Genomic DNA, 18518 nt, shown 5'->3' with positions numbered 1-18518 from the left:
TAACGTATAACGTTATATGCTATTATGATATAGCTAATAACGTTATATAGTATTACGATATAACCTTTAACGTTATATACTATTACGATTTAACGTATAACGTTATATGCTATTACGATATAACGTATAACGTTATATGCTATTACGATATAACGTATAACGTTATATGCTATTACGATATAACGTATAACATTATATACTATTACGATAAAGCGTATAACGTTATATACTACTATGATATAACGTATAACGTTATATAGTATTACGATATAACGTATAACGTTATATGCTATTACGATATAACGTATAACGTTATATGCTATTACGATATAACGTATAACGTTATATAGTATTACGATATAACGTATAACGTTATAAAGTATTACGATATAACATATAACGTTATATACTATTACGATATAACGTATAACGTTATATGCTATTACGATATAACGTATAACGTTATATGCTATTACGATATAACGTATAACGTTATATGCTATTACGGTATAACGTATAACGTTATATACTACTATGATATAACGTATAACGTTATATAGTATTACGATATAACGTATAACGTTATATGCTATTACGATATAACGTATAACGTTATATGCTATTACGATATAACGTATAACGTTATATGCTATTACGATATAACATATAACGTTATATACTATTACGATATAACGTATAACGTTATATAGTATTACGATATAACGTATAACGTTATATAGTATTACGATATAACGTATAACGTTATGTACTATTACGATATAACGTATAACGTTATATGCTATTGTGATATAGCTAATAACGTTATATAGTATTACGATATAACGTATAACGTTATATGCTATTACGATATAACATATAACGTTATATAGTATTACGATATAACGTATAACGTTATATGCTATTACGATATAACATATAACGTTATATACTATTACGATATAACGTATAACGTTATATACTACTATGATATAACGTATAACGTTATATAGTATTACGATATAACGTATAACGTTATATGCTATTACGATATAACGTATAACGTTATATACTACTATGATATAACGTATAACGTTATATAGTATTACGATATAACGTATAACGTTATATGCTATTACGATATAACATATAACGTTATATACTATTACGATATAACGTATAACGTTATATACTACTATGATATAACGTATAACGTTAAATAGTATTACGATATAACGTATAACGTTATATGCTATTACGATATAACATATAACGTTATATGCTATTACGATATAACGTATAACGTTATATGCTATTACGATATAACGTATAACGTTATATGCTATTACGATATAACATATAACGTTATATACTATTACGATATACCGTATAACGTTATATACTACTATGATATAACGTATAACGTTATATACTATTACGATATAACGTATAACGTTATATGCTATTACGATATAACGTATAACGTTATATGCTATTACGATATAACGTATAACGTTATATGCTATTACGATATAACATATAACGTTATATACTATTACGATATAACGTATAACGTTATATAGTATTACGATATAACGTATAACGTTATGTACTATTACGATATAACGTATAACGTTATATGCTATTGTGATATAGCTAATAACGTTATATAGTATTACGATATAACGTATAACGTTATATGCTATTACGATATAACATATAACGTTATATAGTATTACGATATAACGTATAACGTTATATGCTATTACGATATAACGTATAACGTTATATGCTATTACGATATAACATATAACGTTATATGCTATTACGATATAACATATAACGTTATGTACTATTACGATATAACGTATAACGTTATATGCTATTACGATATAACGTATAACGTTATATACTACTATGATATAACGTATAACGTTATATAGTATTACGATATAACGTATAACGTTATATGCTATTACGATATAACGTATAACGTTATATACTACTATGATATAACGTATAACGTTATATAGTATTACGATATAACGTATAACGTTATATGCTATTACGATATAACGTATAACGTTATGTACTATTACGATATAACGTATAACGTTATATGCTGTTGTGATATAGCTAATAACGTTATATAGTATTACGATATAACGTATAACGTTATATGCTATTACGATATAACATATAACGTTATATAGTATTACGATATAACGTATAACGTTATATGCTATTACGATATAACATATAACGTTATATACTATTACGATATAACGTATAACGTTATATACTACTATGATATAACGTATAACGTTAAATAGTATTACGATATAACGTATAACGTTATATGCTATTACGATATAACGTATAACGTTATATACTACTATGATATAACGTATAACGTTATATAGTATTACGATATAACGTATAACGTTATATGCTATTACGATATAACGTATAACGTTATATACTACTATGATATAACGTATAACGTTATATCGTAATAGCATATAACGTATAACGTTATATGCTATTACGATATAACGTATAACGTTATATACTACTATGATATAACGTATAACGTTATATAGTATTACGATATAACGTATAACGTTATATGCTATTACGATATAACGTATAACGTTAAGTACTATTACGATATAACGTATAACGTTATGTACTATTACGATATAACGTATAACGTTATATGCTATTGTGATATAGCTAATAACGTTATATAGTATTACGATATAACGTATAACGTTATATGCTATTACGATATAACATATAACGTTATATAGTATTACGATATAACGTATAACGTTATATACAATTACGATATAACGTATAACGTTATATGCTATTGTGATATAGCTAATAACGTTATATAGTATTACGATATAACGTATAACGTTATATGCTATTACGATATAACATATAACGTTATATAGTATTACGATATAACGTATAACGTTATATACTATTACGATATAACGTATAGCGTTATATGTTATTACGATATAACATATAACGTTATATACTATTACGATATAACGTATAACGTTATATAGTATTACGATATAACATATAACGTTATATACTAATTCGATATAACGTATAACGTTATATGCTATTATGATATAGCTAATAACGTTATATAGTATTACGATATAACCTTTAACGTTATATACTATTACGATATAACGTATAACGTTATATGCTATTACGATATAACGTATAACGTTATATGCTATTACGATATAACGTATAACGTTATATGCTATTACGATATAACGTATAACGTTATATGCTATTATGATATATCCAATAACGTTATATAGTATTACGATATAACGTATAACGTTATATGCTATTACGATATAACGTATAACATTATATGCTATTACGATATAACGTATAACGTTATATGCTATTATGATATATCCAATAACGTTATATAGTATTACGATATAACGTATAACGTGATATGCTATTACGATATAACGTATAACGTTATATACTATTACGATAAAGCGTATAACGTTATATACTACTATGATATAACGTATAACGTTATATACTATTACGATATAACGTATAACGTTATATGCTATTGAGATATAGCTAATAACGTTATATAGTATTACGATATAACGTATAACGTTATATGCTATTACGATATAACGTATAACGTTATATAGTATTACGATATAACGTATAACGTTATATGCTATTACGATATAACGTATAACGTTATATGCTATTACGATATAACGTATAACGTTAAATGGTATTACGACATAACGTATAACGTTATATGCTATTACGATATAACGTATAACGTTATATACTACTATGATATAACGTATAACGTTATATAGTATTACGATATAACGTATAACGCTATATGCTATTACGATATAACGTATAACGTTATATACTACTATGATATAACGTATAACGTTATATAGTATTACGATATAACGTATAACGTTATATGCTATTACGATATAACGTATAACGTTATATACTACTATGATGTAACGTATAACGTTATATAGTATTACGATATAACGTATAACGTTATATGCTATTACGATATAACATATAACGTTATATAGTATTACGATATAACGTATAACGTTATATGCTATTACGATATAACGTATAACGTTATATGCTATTACGATATAACATATAACGTTATATGCTATTACGATATAACATATAACGTTATGTACTATTACGATATAACGTATAACGTTATATGCTATTACGATATAACGTATAACGTTATATACTACTATGATATAACGTATAACGTTATATAGTATTACGATATAACGTATAACGTTATATGCTATTACGATATAACGTATAACGTTATATACTACTATGATATAACGTATAACGTTATATAGTATTACGATATAACGTATAACGTTATATGCTATTACGATATAACGTATAACGTTATGTACTATTACGATATAACGTATAACGTTATATGCTGTTGTGATATAGCTAATAACGTTATATAGTATTACGATATAACGTATAACGTTATATGCTATTACGATATAACATATAACGTTATATAGTATTACGATATAACGTATAACGTTATATGCTATTACGATATAACATATAACGTTATATACTATTACGATATAACGTATAACGTTATATACTACTATGATATAACGTATAACGTTAAATAGTATTACGATATAACGTATAACGTTATATGCTATTACGATATAACGTATAACGTTATATACTACTATGATATAACGTATAACGTTATATAGTATTACGATATAACGTATAACGTTATATGCTATTACGATATAACGTATAACGTTATATACTACTATGATATAACGTATAACGTTATATCGTAATAGCATATAACGTATAACGTTATATGCTATTACGATATAACGTATAACGTTATATACTACTATGATATAACGTATAACGTTATATAGTATTACGATATAACGTATAACGTTATATGCTATTACGATATAACGTATAACGTTAAGTACTATTACGATATAACGTATAACGTTATGTACTATTACGATATAACGTATAACGTTATATGCTATTGTGATATAGCTAATAACGTTATATAGTATTACGATATAACGTATAACGTTATATGCTATTACGATATAACATATAACGTTATATAGTATTACGATATAACGTATAACGTTATATACAATTACGATATAACGTATAACGTTATATGCTATTGTGATATAGCTAATAACGTTATATAGTATTACGATATAACGTATAACGTTATATGCTATTACGATATAACATATAACGTTATATAGTATTACGATATAACGTATAACGTTATATACTATTACGATATAACGTATAGCGTTATATGTTATTACGATATAACATATAACGTTATATACTATTACGATATAACGTATAACGTTATATAGTATTACGATATAACATATAACGTTATATACTAATTCGATATAACGTATAACGTTATATGCTATTATGATATAGCTAATAACGTTATATAGTATTACGATATAACCTTTAACGTTATATACTATTACGATATAACGTATAACGTTATATGCTATTACGATATAACGTATAACGTTATATGCTATTACGATATAACGTATAACGTTATATGCTATTACGATATAACGTATAACGTTATATGCTATTATGATATATCCAATAACGTTATATAGTATTACGATATAACGTATAACGTTATATGCTATTACGATATAACGTATAACATTATATGCTATTACGATATAACGTATAACGTTATATGCTATTATGATATATCCAATAACGTTATATAGTATTACGATATAACGTATAACGTGATATGCTATTACGATATAACGTATAACGTTATATACTATTACGATAAAGCGTATAACGTTATATACTACTATGATATAACGTATAACGTTATATACTATTACGATATAACGTATAACGTTATATGCTATTGAGATATAGCTAATAACGTTATATAGTATTACGATATAACGTATAACGTTATATGCTATTACGATATAACGTATAACGTTATATAGTATTACGATATAACGTATAACGTTATATGCTATTACGATATAACGTATAACGTTATATGCTATTACGATATAACGTATAACGTTAAATGGTATTACGACATAACGTATAACGTTATATGCTATTACGATATAACGTATAACGTTATATACTACTATGATATAACGTATAACGTTATATAGTATTACGATATAACGTATAACGCTATATGCTATTACGATATAACGTATAACGTTATATACTACTATGATATAACGTATAACGTTATATAGTATTACGATATAACGTATAACGTTATATGCTATTACGATATAACGTATAACGTTATATACTACTATGATGTAACGTATAACGTTATATAGTATTACGATATAACGTATAACGTTATATGCTATTACGATATAACGTATAACGTTAAGTACTATTACGATATAACGTATAACGTTATATGCTATTGTGATATAGCTAATAACGTTATATAGTATTACGATATAACGTATAACGTTATATGCTATTACGATATAACATATAACGTTATATAGTATTACGATATAACGTATAACGTTATATGCTATTACGATATAACGTATAACGTTATATGCTATTACGATATAACGTATAACGTTATATAGTATTACGATATAACGTATAGCGTTATATGTTATTACGATATAACATATAACGTTATATACTATTACGATATAACGTATAACGTTATATACTACTATGATATAACGTATAACGTTATATACTATTACGATATAACGTATAACGTTATATGCTATTACGATATAACGTATAACGTTATATGCTATTACGATATAACGTATAACGTTATATGCTATTACGATATAACGTATAACGTTATATACTATTACGATAAAGCGTATAACGTTATATACTACTATGATATAACGTATAACGTTATATACTATTACGATATAACGTATAACGTTATATGCTATTACGATATAACGTATAACGTTAAATGGTATTACGACATAACGTATAACGTTATATGCTATTACGATATAACGTATAACGTTATATGCTATTACGATATAACGTATAACGTTATATACTACTATGATGTAACGTATAACGTTATATAGTATTACGAAATAACGTATAACGTTATATGCTATTACGATATAACGTATAACGTTAAGTACTATTACGATATAACGTATAACGTTATATGCTATTGTGATATAGCTAATAACGTTATATAGTATTACGATATAACGTATAACGTTATATGCTATTACGATATAACATATAACGTTATATAGTATTACGATATAACGTATAACGTTATATGCTATTACGATATAACGTATAACGTTATATGCTATTACGATATAACGTATAACGTTATATAGTATTACGATATAACGTATAGCGTTATATGTTATTACGATATAACATATAACGTTATATACTATTACGATATAACGTATAACGTTATATACTACTATGATATAACGTATAACGTTATATACTATTACGATATAACGTATAACGTTATATGCTATTGTGATATAGCTAATAACGTTATATAGTATTACGATATAACGTATAACGTTATATGCTATTACGATATAACATATAACGTTATATAGTATTACGATATAACGTATAACGTTATATGCTATTACGATATAACGTATAACGTTATATAGTATTACGATATAACGTATAACGTTATATGCTATTACGATATAACATATAACGTTATATGCTATTACGATATAACGTATAACGTTATATGCTATTACGATATAACGTATAACGTTATATGCTATTACGATATAACATATAACGTTATATACTATTACGATATAACGTATAACGTTATATAGTATTACGATATAACGTATAACGTTATGTACTATTACGATATAACGTATAACGTTATATGCTATTGTGATATAGCTAATAACGTTATATAGTATTACGATATAACGTATAACGTTATATGCTATTACGATATAACATATAACGTTATATAGTATTACGATATAACGTATAACGTTATATACTATTACGATATAACGTATAGCGTTATATGTTATTACGATATAACATATAACGTTATATACTATTACGATATAACGTATAACGTTATATAGTATTACGATATAACATATAACGTTATATACTATTTCGATATAACGTATAACGTTATATGCTATTATGATATAGCTAATAGCGTTATATAGTATTACGATATAACCTTTAACGTTATATACTATTACGATATAACGTATAACGTTATATGCTATTACGATATAACGTATAACGTTATATGCTATTACGATATAACGTATAACGTTATATGCTATTACGATATAACGTATAACGTTATATGCTATTACGATATAACGTATAACGTTATATGCTATTATGATATATCCAATAACGTTATATAGTATTACGATATAACGTATAACGTTATATGCTATTACGATATAACGTATAACGTTATATACTATTACGATAAAGCGTATAACGTTATATACTACTATGATATAACGTATAACGTTATATACTATTACGATATAACGTATAACGTTATATGCTATTGAGATATAGCTAATAACGTTATATAGTATTACGATATAACGTATAACGTTATGTACTATTACGATATAACGTATAACGTTATATGCTATTGTGATATAGCTAATAACGTTATATAGTATTACGATATAACGTATAACGTTATATGCTATTACGATATAACATATAACGTTATATAGTATTACGATATAACGTATAACGTTATATGCTATTACGATATAACGTATAACGTTATATGCTATTACGATATAACATATAACGTTATATGCTATTACGATATAACATATAACGTTATGTACTATTACGATATAACGTATAACGTTATATGCTATTGTGATATAGCTAATAACGTTATATAGTATTACGATATAACGTATAACGTTATATGCTATTACGATATAACATATAACGTTATATAGTATTACGATATAACGTATAACGTTATGTACTATTACGATATAACGTATAACGTTATATGCTGTTGTGATATAGCTAATAACGTTATATAGTATTACGATATAACGTATAACGTTATATGCTATTACGATATAACATATAACGTTATATAGTATTACGATATAACGTATAACGTTATATGCTATTACGATATAACATATAACGTTATATACTATTACGATATAACGTATAACGTTATATACTACTATGATATAACGTATAACGTTAAATAGTATTACGATATAACGTATAACGTTATATGCTATTACGATATAACGTATAACGTTATATACTATTACGATATAACGTATAACGTTATATAGTATTACGATATAACATATAACGTTATATCCTATTACGATATAACATATAACGTTATATACTATTACGATATACCGTATAACGTTATATACTACTATGATATAACGTATAACGTTATATACTATTACGATATAACGTATAACGTTATATGCTACTACGATATAACGTATAACGTTTTATGCTACTACGATATAACGTATAACGTTATATGCTATTACGATATAACGTATAACGTTATATGCTACTACGATATAACGTATAACGTTATATACTATTACGATATAACGTATAACGTTATATGCTATTACGATATAACATATAACGTTATATACTATTACGATATAACGTATAACGTTATATACTATTACGACATAACGTATAACGTTATATACTATTACGACATAACGTATAACGTTATATGCTATTACGATATAACGTATAACGTTATATGCTATTACGATATAACGTATAGCGTTATATACTATTACGATATAACGTATAGCGTTATATGTTATTACGATATAACATATAACGTTATATACTATTACGATATAACGTATAACGTTATATAGTATTACGATATAACGTATATCGTTATATACTATTACGATATAACGTATAGCGTTATATGTTATTACGATATAACATATAACGTTATATACTACTACGATATAACGTATAACGTTATATAGTATTACGATATAACATATAAAGTTATATACTATTACGATATAACGTATAACGTTATGTGCTATTATGATATAGCTAATAACGTTATATAGTATTACGATGTAACCTTTAACGTTATATACTATTACGATATAACGTATAACGTTATATGCTATTACGATATAACGTATAACGTTATATGCTATTACGATATAACGTATAACGTTATATAGTATTACGATATAACGTATAACGTTATATACTATTACGATATAACGTATAGCGTTATATGTTATTACGATATAACATATAACGTTATATACTATTACGATATAACGTATAACGTTATATAGTATTACGATATAACGTATAACGTTATATACTATTACGATATAACGTATAACGTTATAAAGTATTACGATATAACATATAACGTTATATACTATTACGATATAACGTATAACGTTATATGCTATTACGATATAACGTATAACGTTATATGCTATTACGATATAACGTATAACGTTATATGCTATTACGATATAACGTATAACGTTATATAGTATTACGTTATAACGTATAACGTTATATACTATTACGATATAACGTATAGCGTTATATGTTATTGCGATATAACATATAACGTTATATACTATTACGATATAACGTATAACGTTATATATTATTACGATATAACGTATAACGTTATATGCTATTATGATATAGCTGATAACGTTATATAGTATTACGATATAACGTATAACGTTATATACTACTACGATATAACGTATAACGTTATATACTATTACGATATGTAGTATAACGTTATATACTACTATGATATAACGTATAACGTTATATGCTATTACGATATAACGTATAACGTTATATGCTATTACGATATAACGTATAACGTTATATGCTATTACGATATAACGTATAACGTTATATGCTATTACGATATAACGTATAACGTTATATGCTACTACGATATAACGTATAACGTTATATACTATTACGATATAACGTATAACGTTATATGCTATTACGATATAACATATAACGTTATATACTATTACGATATAACGTATAACGTTATATACTATTACGACATAACGTATAACGTTATATACTATTACGACATAACGTATAACGTTATATGCTATTACGATATAACGTATAGCGTTATATACTATTACGATATAACGTATAGCGTTATATGTTATTACGATATAACATATAACGTTATATACTATTACGATATAACGTATAACGTTATATAGTATTACGATATAACGTATATCGTTATATACTATTACGATATAACGTATAGCGTTATATGTTATTACGATATAACATATAACGTTATATACTATTACGATATAACGTATAACGTTATATAGTATTACGATATAACATATAACGTTATATACTATTACGATATAACGTGTAACGTTATGTGCTATTATGATATAGCTAATAACGTTATATAGTATTACGATATAACCTTTAACGTTATATACTATTACGATATAACGTATAACGTTATATGCTATTACGATATAACGTATAACGTTATATGCTATTACGATATAACGTATAACGTTATATAGTATTACGATATAACGTATAACGTTATATACTATTACGATATAACGTATAGCGTTATATGTTATTACGATATAACATATAACGTTATATACTATTACGATATAACGTATAACGTTATATAGTATTACGATATAACGTATAACGTTATATACTATTACGATATAACGTATAACGTTATAAAGTATTACGATATAACATATAACGTTATATACTATTACGATATAACGTATAACGTTATATGCTATTACGATATAACGTATAACGTTATATGCTATTACGATATAACGTATAACGTTATATGCTATTACGATATAACGTATAACGTTATATAGTATTACGTTATAACGTATAACGTTATATACTATTACGATATAACGTATAGCGTTATATGTTATTGCGATATAACATATAACGTTATATACTATTACGATATAACGTATAACGTTATATATTATTACGATATAACATATAACGTTATATACTATTTCGATATAACGTATAACGTTATATGCTATTATGATATAGCTAATAACGTTATATAGTATTACGATATAACCTTTAACGTTATATACTATTACGATATAACGTATAACGTTATATGCTATTACGATATAACGTATAACGTTATATGCTATTACGATATAACGTATAACGTTATATGCTATTACGATATAACGTATAACGTTATATGCTATTATGATATATCCAATAACGTTATATAGTATTACGATATAACGTATAACGTTATATGCTATTACGATATAACGTATAACGTTATATACTATTACCATAAAGGGTATAACGTTATATACTACTATGATATAACGTATAACGTTATATAGTATTACGATATAACGTATAACGTTATATGCTATTACGATATAACGTATAACGTTATATGCTATTACGATATAACGTATAACGTTATATAGTATTACGATATAACGTATAACGTTATAAAGTATTACGATATAACATATAACGTTATATACTATTACGATATAACGTATAACGTTATATGCTATTACGATATAACGCATAACGTCATATGCTATTACGATATAACGTATAACGTTATATGCTATTACGATATAACGTATAACGTTATATAGTATTACGTTATAACGTATAACGTTATATACTATTACGATATAACGTATAGCGTTATATGTTATTGCGATATAACATATAACGTTATATACAATTACGATATAACGTATAACGTTATATAGTATTACGATATAACATATAACGTTATATACTATTACGATATAACGTATAACGTTATATGCTATTATGATATAGCTGATAACGTTATATAGTATTACGATATAACGTGTAACGTTATATACTATTACGATATAACATATAACGTTATATACTATTACGATATAACGTATAACGTTATATACTATTACGATATAACGTATAACGTTATATAGTATTACGATATAACGTATAACGTTATATGCTACTAAGATATAACGTATAACGTTATATAGTATTACGATATAACGTATAACGTTATATGCTATTACGATATAACGTATAACGTTATGTACTATTACGATATAACGTATAACGTTATATGCTATTGTGATATAGCTAATAACGTTATATAGTATTACGATATAACGTATAACGTTATATGCTATTACGATATAACCTATAACGTTATATAGTATTACGATATAACGTATAACGTTATATGCTATTACGATATAATGTATAACGTTATATGCTATTACGATATAACGTATAACGTTATATAGTATTACGATATAACGTATGGCGTTATATGTTATTACGATATAACATATAACGTTATATACTATTACGATATAACGTATAACGTTATATACTATTACGATATAACGTATAACGTTATATAGTATTACGATATAACGTATAACGTTATATACTACTACGATATAACGTATAACGTTATATACTATTACGATATAACGTATAACGTTATATAGTATTACGATATAACGTATAACGTTATATACTACTACGATATAACGTATAACGTTATATACTATTACGATATAACGTATAACGTTATATACTACTATGATATAACGTATAACGTTATATGCTATTACGATATAACGTATAACGTTATATGCTATTACGATATAACGTATAACGTTATATGCTATTACGATATAACGTATAACGTTATATGCTATTACGATATAACGTATAACGTTATATGCTATTACGATATAACATATAACGTTATATACTATTACGATATAACGTATAACGTTATATACTATTACGATATAACGTATAACGTTATATAATACTATGATATAACGTATAACGTTATATACTATTACGATATAACGTATAACGTTATATGCTATTACGATATAACGTATAACGTTATATGCTATTACGATATAACGTATAGCGTTATATACTATTACGATATAACGTATAGCGTTATATGTTATTACGATATAACATATAACGTTATATACTATTACGATATAACGTATAACGTTATATAGTATTACGATATAACGTATATCGTTATATACTATTACGATATAACGTATAGCGTTATATGTTATTACGATATAACGTATAACGTTATATAGTATTACGATATAACATATAACGTTATATAGTATTACGATACAACATATAACGTTATATACTAGTACGATATAACGTATAACGTTATATACTATTACGATATAACGTATAACGTTATATGCTATTACGATATAACGTATAACGTTATATGCTATTACGATATAACGTATAACGTTATATGCTATTACGATATAACGTATAACGTTATATGCTATTATGATATATCCAATAACGTTATATAGTATTACGATATAACGTATAACGTTATATGCTATTACGATATAACGTATAACGTTATATGCTATTACGATATAACGTATAACGTTATATGCTATTATGATATATCCAATAACGTTATATAGTATTACGATATAACGTATAACGTTATATGCTATTACGATATAACGTATAACGTTATATACTATTACGATAAAGCGTATAACGTTATATACTACTATGATATAACGTATAACGTTATATACTATTACGATATAACGTATAACGTTATATGCTATTGTGATATAGCTAATAACGTTATATAGTATTACGATATAACGTATAACGTTATATGGTATTACGATATAACATATAACGTTATATTGTATTACGATATCACGTATAACGTTATATGCTATTACGATATAACGTATAACGTTATATAGTGTTACGATATAACGTATAACGTTATATGCTATTACGATATAACATATAACGTTATATGCTATTACGATATAACGTATAACGTTATATGCTATTACGATATAACGTATAACGTTATATGCTATTACGATATAACATATAACGTTATATACTATTACGATATAACGTATAACGTTATATACTATTACGATATAACGTATAGCGTTATATGTTATTACGATATAACATATAACGTTATATCCTATTACGATATAACGTATAACGTTATATAGTATTACGATATAACGTATAACGTTATATACTATTACGATATAACGTATAACGTTATAAAGTATTACGATATAACATATAACGTTATATACTATTACGATATAACGTATAACGTTATATGCTATTACGATATAACGTATAACGTTATATGCTATTACGATATAACGTATAACGTTATATGCTATTACGATATAACGTATAACGTTATATAGTATTACGTTATAACGTATAACGTTATATACTATTACGATATAACGTATAGCGTTATATGCTATTATGATATATCCAATAACGTTATATAGTATTACGATATAACGTATAACGTTATATGCTATTACGATATAACGTATAACGTTATATGCTATTACGATATAACGTATAACGTTATATGCTATTATGATATATCCAATAACGTTATATAGTATTACGATATAACGTATAACGTTATATGCTATTACGATATAACGTATAACGTTATATACTATTACGATAAAGCGTATAACGTTATATACTACTATGATATAACGTATAACGTTATATACTATTACGATATAACGTATAACGTTATATGCTATTATGATATATCCAATAACGTTATATAGTATTACGATATAACGTATAACGTTATATGCTATTACGATATAACGTATAACGTTATATGCTATTACGATATAACGTATAACGTTATATGCTATTACGATATAACATATAACGTTATATACTATTACGATATAACGTATAACGTTATATACTATTACGATATAACGTATAACGTTATATAATACTATGATATAACGTATAACGTTATATAGTATTACGATATAACGTATAACGTTATATGCTATTACGATATAACGTATAACGTTATATGCTATTACGATATAACGTATAGCGTTATATACTATTACGATATAACGTATAGCGTTATATGTTATTACGATATAACATATAACGTTATATACTATTACGATATAACGTATAACGTTATATAGTATTACGATATAACGTATGGCGTTATATGTTATTACGATATAACATATAACGTTATATACTATTACGATATAACGTATAACGTTATATACTATTACGATATAACGTATAACGTTATATAGTATTACGATATAACGTATAACGTTATATACTACTACGATATAACGTATAACGTTATATACTATTACGATATAACGTATAACGTTATATAGTATTACGATATAACGTATAACGTTATATACTACTACGATATAACGTATAACGTTATATACTATTACGATATAACGTATAACGTTATATACTACTATGATATAACGTATAACGTTATATGCTATTACGATATAACGTATAACGTTATATGCTATTACGATATAACGTATAACGTTATATGCTATTACGATATAACGTATAACGTTATATGCTATTACGATATAACGTATAACGTTATATGCTATTACGATATAACATATAACGTTATATACTATTACGATATAACGTATAACGTTATATACTATTACGATATAACGTATAACGTTATATAATACTATGATATAACGTATAACGTTATATAGTATTACGATATAACGTATAACGTTATATGCTATTACGATATAACGTATAACGTTATATGCTATTACGATATAACGTATAGCGTTATATACTATTACGATATAACGTATAGCGTTATATGTTATTACGATATAACATATAACGTTATATACTATTACGATATAACGTATAACGTTATATAGTATTACGATATAACGTATATCGTTATATACTATTACGATATAACGTATAGCGTTATATGTTATTACGATATAACGTATAACGTTATATAGTATTACGATATAACATATAACGTTATATAGTATTACGATACAACATATAACGTTATATACTAGTACGATATAACGTATAACGTTATATACTATTACGATATAACGTATAACGTTATATGCTATTACGATATAACGTATAACGTTATATGCTATTACGATATAACGTATAACGTTATATGCTATTACGATATAACGTATAACGTTATATGCTATTACGATATAACGTATAACGTTATATACTATTACGATATAACGTATAACGTTATATAATACTATGATATAACGTATAACGTTATATAGTATTACGATATAACGTATAACGTTATATGCTATTACGATATAACGTATAACGTTATATGCTATTACGATATAACGTATAACGTTATATGCTATTACGATATAACGTATAGCGTTATATACTATTACGATATAACGTATAGCGTTATATGTTATTACGATATAACATATAACGTTATATACTATTACGATATAACGTATAACGTTATATAGTATTACGATATAACGTATGGCGTTATATGTTATTACGATATAACATATAACGTTATATACTATTACGATATAACGTATAACGTTATATACTATTACGATATAACGTATAACGTTATATAGTATTACGATATAACGTATAACGTTATATGCTATTACGATATAACGTATAACGTTATATGCTATTACGATATAACGTATAACGTTATATGCTATTATGATATATCCAATAACGTTATATAGTATTACGATATAACGTATAACGTTATATGCTATTACGATATAACGTATAACGTTATATACTATTACGATAAAGCGTATAACGTTATATACTACTATGATATAACGTATAACGTTATATACTATTACGATATAACGTATAACGTTATATGCTATTGTGATATAGCTAATAACGTTATATAGTATTACGATATAACGTATAACGTTATATGGTATTACGATATAACATATAACGTTATATTGTATTACGATATCACGTATAACGTTATATGCTATTACGATATAACGTATAACGTTATATAGTGTTACGATATAACGTATAACGTTATATGCTATTACGATATAACATATAACGTTATATGCTATTACGATATAACGTATAACGTTATATGCTATTACGATATAACGTATAACGTTATATGCTATTACGATATAACATATAACGTTATATACTATTACGATATAACGTATAACGTTATATACTATTACGATATAACGTATAGCGTTATATGTTATTACGATATAACATATAACGTTATATCCTATTACGATATAACGTATAACGTTATATAGTATTACGATATAACGTATAACGTTATATACTATTACGATATAACGTATAACGTTATAAAGTATTACGATATAACATAT

This window comes from Bombus terrestris, chromosome 10 (assembly GCF_910591885.1).
Source record: "Bombus terrestris chromosome 10, iyBomTerr1.2, whole genome shotgun sequence".
Lineage (NCBI taxonomy): Eukaryota > Metazoa > Arthropoda > Insecta > Hymenoptera > Apidae > Bombus > Bombus terrestris.
This window is presented reverse-complemented; position numbering follows the sequence as displayed.